Source organism: Otolemur garnettii, unplaced genomic scaffold (assembly GCF_000181295.1).
Source record: "Otolemur garnettii isolate 467f Iridium unplaced genomic scaffold, OtoGar3 scaffold00062, whole genome shotgun sequence".
Classification (NCBI taxonomy): Eukaryota; Metazoa; Chordata; class Mammalia; order Primates; family Galagidae; genus Otolemur; species Otolemur garnettii.
In genome coordinates this window covers 11,271,562-11,276,619 of record NW_003852457.1, presented here as the reverse complement: position 1 = coordinate 11,276,619, position 5,058 = coordinate 11,271,562, and the positions used below count along the sequence as shown (strand labels likewise).

Genomic DNA, 5,058 nt, shown 5'->3' with positions numbered 1-5,058 from the left:
ATCAAAACTACTTTGAGATATCATCTAATTCCAGTAAGATTAGCCCATATCACAAAATCCAAAATCAGAGATGTTGGCGTGGATGTGGAGAAAAGGGAACACTTCTACACTGCTGGTGGGAATGCAAATTAATTCATTCCTTTTGGAAAGATATCTGGAGAACACTGAGAGAACTAAAAATAGACCTGCCATTTGATCCTGCAATTCTTTTACTAGGTATATATCCAGAAGACCAAAAATCACATTACAAGAAAGATATTTGTATAAGAATGTTTATTGTAGCCCAATTCATAATTGCTCATGGAAGAAGCCCAAGTGCCCATTGACCCACGAATGAATCAATGAATTGTGGTATATGTACACCATGGAATACTATGCAGCCCTAAAGAAAGATGGAGACTTTAACTCCTTCATGTTTACGTGGATGGAACTGAAAAATGTTCTTCTTAGCAAGGTATCTCAAGAATGGAAGAAAAATTATCCAATGTACACAGCCCTATTTTGAAACTAATGTATAGCTTTCATAGGAATGTTATAACCTAATTATAGCCTTAGAATATGGGAGGGTGGAGGGAGGGGGAGGGGAGAGGGGTGGATGGGTGGAGGGAGGGTGATTGGAGGGGCTACCTCTCCAGCAGAAGGAAGAAAATAATAATTAGAGCAGCCATAAATGAAATAGAGGAAAGGAAAAAAATTGGAAAAACTTTAGCTAGAATACAATGAATACACACCAAAATTGATCAACCCAGAAAATGGGTAAAATTCTAGAAACACACAAACTAATAAGACTGTCATGAAGAAACAGAAGACTTAAAAAGACCAGTAGTGAGTACTGGGATTGAATCAGCCAGAACCACATGGCTTCACTGAAGAAATGTACCAAATATCAAAGAAGAAAAATTAATGCCAAGCCTCCTGAAATTCTTTCAAACAAATTTAAGAAAAATGAATACTTCCAAGCACAGTCTATGAAATCACTATTACTATGTTTAAAAATCAGACAAGAAACAAGAAAATGATAGACCAATGTTTTTCATGAATATCAAGAAAAATTCTCCAAAAATAAAAAATCTAGGAAACTGAATTTAATAGCACATTTAAAGGCTTATGTACAATCCCAAGTGTGATATATGATTAATATTAGAACATGATTGTGAATATTTTTTATCAAATTGATTGAAGCCTTTAAAATAAATAAAAATGTTAAAATAATGAAATATTATTGGTATAGTTGAGGTTTTTTTTCCCAAAACTCAAAGGCTGGTTCTTTGAAATGATTAATGAAATTGAAAATTATCCTGTAACATTAACTGATAAGTGATGAAACAAAACTAAAGCATTATCAAGAATGAAAGAAAAAAAAAGACTGAAAGAAAATACACACAGTTCCTGTCAATAGTTAAGAACAAAAGGAGAGTGCAATGAAAGCTATACCAGCATATTTTAAAATTACACAAAATTGGAAAATTACAAGAAAATAAAACATCAAAACCAACTAGAGAAAAAAATGAAAAATCACCTCTTACAATCAGTTATGGAAGTTTCTACTCCCCTAAGAATTTACCAACACTTGGCAGTTAAGGAAGTATTTTAATATTGCTAAATACTTGTTTTCTTCATTACTAAGGGGGTTATACATTTTGTCATATGTTATTTGGACATCATATATACTTTTCTGTGAAGTGTTTGTTAATATATCTGTTGATCATTTCATAGTTTTATATCTTTGTTTCTAAAATTTATTAATGTATCATGGACACTGATGTCCCAAATACATTTGCCTTTTTGATTATTAAGCTAGTTAATATAGGAGAATATGTAAACCTTTTATTTATTGCATGTGAATTTATATTTTATTTAATAAATCCTACCAAACCTCATTCATAGAAATGAAGATATTTCCCAAACTGTGTTCAAAGTTGTAAAATTTTTTACATTTACATTTTGAAAGCCATACTTTGGATTAAATTTTTCTGGTAAAGAATCTCCTCAACTAAAATCTCACACAGACATCATATGGGAAAATCTTGGATGCATTCCCTCTTTAGTTCAAGAGCAAAACAAAGGAGGCCTGAAATGCTTATCAGACCTAGATAATGTAGTCAACAATTTTTCCAGGGCAGTACAATGTAATAAAGAATCTCGGTTAGACTGATGTTATAATAAATCGTGGACCCTAACCTGAAAATTCTAGAAATGGAGAAAACTTGAGGTACTCTTTTAAGGTTTCTGACATTGTTAAAATAAAAAAATGCTAAAAGTGACCAGAGCACAACAGAAGAATATTATACATAGCCTATGGGTCAAATTGTAAAATGTGTGTAGTAAAAAGAATCCCGGAAAGGGAGGGGAAAAGAGAAGCAAGGAGACCTGGCACTCTGGCCTTGGGTCCCAGCACACGTGGGTCCTTCCTCTAAGAGGCAACGGGACACAGTAGTGGTGCATGTGGAGTGCTTTCATGACAACTGTCGACCCTCTTCAAGGCAAGGGGATCCTATCCAAAGACACCTCCAGTCTCCCCTTCCCCGGAACCAATTCTCAATTCTACCCAATAACACCTCTCAGTCCTCCCTACCTGAGCCCCTCACCCAGTTATCAAAATTGTTCTTGGCCTCAGTCCTGCCATGATAGAGTTAACTTCTGTCCCAGTTTTTACCAGGACTCACTCTCCTGCTATCTGGAGCAGTCCCACTTTACACCATGAACGTCAACTGTCTATGCAATTAATAGCTCTCTTTTTTACACCGACATTTTCCCCGGTTTTAATACACCCACCCTCTAAAAAAGGCCTGTGGTCACCGTTCATGGCCAGAACCATCAGAGTAAGGCATTCAGAAGGGCAGATATTAAGAAGCTACTTTGATTCTGCTCCTCCCCCAGGAGTTTTCACAAACAAACCTCATTTTGTCTCTCAGTGATCATCAGCTAAGCAACTCAAAGTATACACATTAACCAGCACATCCAGGGCGTCCTTCCTCTGGACACTGTTCTGAATGCTTGAAGCACATTGGGTTGTGTGACCCTTATAACCAACTTGCCAAAGAATAGTGAACCCAGCCACACAGCTGCAAAAGCCCTACTCTGAAAGGCTATGTTCCAATGCTTCGATATTAGGTACAAAATTTTACGAAGAGATATCATGATTTTTTCCCCAAAGTAGAATAAAAATTATACTTCAGGAATGGTGTCTAGGGGTCATGGCAAATGGAGGAGAGACAGATACAAAAAATTTTAGTAATGAATTCTATAAAAATATTTACTTAAACACAGGATAGTAAGTGGTATTGTTTCTAGATAGCAGAGTAAAATCAGCAAGTAGATAAACTCAAAAAAAAAAATGGAAATTTAATTAAATTAAGCCCCAGGTGATGGACACAGGTCAGAAGCTCTGGACGATATGTTCTTCCCTCCACATGCAAACTGACAGCCACAGGTGTGTCATACTGTGTCTCAACAACTCCAACATTCTTACTCCGGAGCCACACACACAGTGGGAAATGGGGGATTACGGTTTTGTTACAGGCCTTGTATTTCCCTACAATGGCTTTTCCCCTCCTCCAGTGCTAATGGGTTGGGGGAAGGGACAGTACCATGTGTCTTGGACAAGTGTCAGAGGGGAGAGGCTGAAATAATCCTTCAAGTTCCCCTCCAAGGAGCTAGACTTAGAAAGCCCTGATGCAATAGCTCTCATCAAAGCCTATCATGTTGGATGATTAATTTTATTCACTTCTGTTAGGCCTTTCACACCGTTAGTGTCTGGCTGCAGAAGGGGAGCAGAGACCAGCCAACTCTGTGATGGCCCCAGACAACAGTGCTGGGATGGGATTTGCACCTGGAGGAGAAAGTCAGCCTCCAGCTGGGGCAGAACACAGTGCCTGGTGCAAAGTCCTCCTTCTGGCTTCTGCCCCCTGCAAGCCTCCAAACCAGCCTGACACACACCAGCCCCACACCCTCCCGGCAGCTTTAAAAGCTCTGGACACCCAGGAACATCCTCACTGGCTGTGCTCCTGCTGTGCAGCGTCCCTGGGACCTGGCTCTGGGTTTTCAAGAAGGTAAGCTTTGCCAGCTGAGGAGAGGTTTGGGCAAGGGTGGGATATGCACCACTCCTTGGTGCTATAAAAAAATTTCTTCAGGTTGGGGGTTACCAAATACAACCATTTATTTTGCATACCGCAGTAGCAGCTGAGGTAAGGCATGATCTGAAGGCCTCAGGCACCCTCAGGAGCTCCTTGGTCCTCCCCGCTGAGGGGTGACACTGAAGCACAAATGGAACCCTGTAGAGGGTTCACCTGATGAGCTGAGAGGACACAGGAGCTGCTGAAGGTGCCACTGCCTTTTCCAGTTCCGTGTTGCCATAGCAGCAGGTCAGTGCTGCCCCAGCAGAAAGGGTCCTCTCTCTTCTGCAGGGGACCATGTGGATCTGTGGGGAACTTCCCATCACAAGGGTGACAGACCAGGGTAAATCTCAACTTTGTCATTATCAACTGAATGACTTCATCCCCGTAAGGATCAGATTCACTGTCAGCAACACAGGCATGTACTTCTTGTATTTGTGAAAATTAAAATACTTATGTCTACAAACTATCACCATAGATTCCTCCTTTAATAAGTGATAGCTATTGTGTTGTTAATATCAGCTAGCAAGATTGCCTAATTTTTAAGCATACTTTTAAATGACAACAAACTATATGCATTTCACATGTACAAGTGTTCTGAAATGTGCATATGGCAAATGACAACATCAAGTGCAGTGGCAGGTGCATTACCTCATGTACTTTCCAGTTACCGTTTTTGTAATGAGAACACTTAAAATCTACCCTAAAGCTAGTTTCCAGAATACAGAACAGTGCTATGGACTGTAGTCACCACTGTATACAATGGGCTTCACAACCATCGTCACTCTGTATCCTTTGACCACCTCCTCCCCACCTCCACCCTCTAGGAACCACCATTCTCTCTGCTACTGTGAGTTCAACGCTTTTAGATCCCACATATCATGAGGTTATGCGGCTTTTGTCTTTCCGTGCCTAGCTTAACCCTGACTTGAAGAGGAGCTTC

The 5,058-nt window shown here is 39.7% G+C and overlaps 1 protein-coding gene across 1 annotated transcript in view; it reads left to right on the top strand.

Moving 5' to 3' along the window:
• Nucleotides 1-4,019: 4,019 nt before the first annotated feature.
• Nucleotides 4,020-5,058, top strand: part of LOC100952422 (sulfotransferase 1C3) — a 19,923-nt gene continuing 18,884 nt past the window's right edge. The window contains exon 1 of the mRNA XM_003792902.2: nt 4,020-4,052. The gene's annotated coding sequence lies outside the window, so the exon portion shown is untranslated. The remainder of the gene's footprint in view (nt 4,053-5,058) is intronic.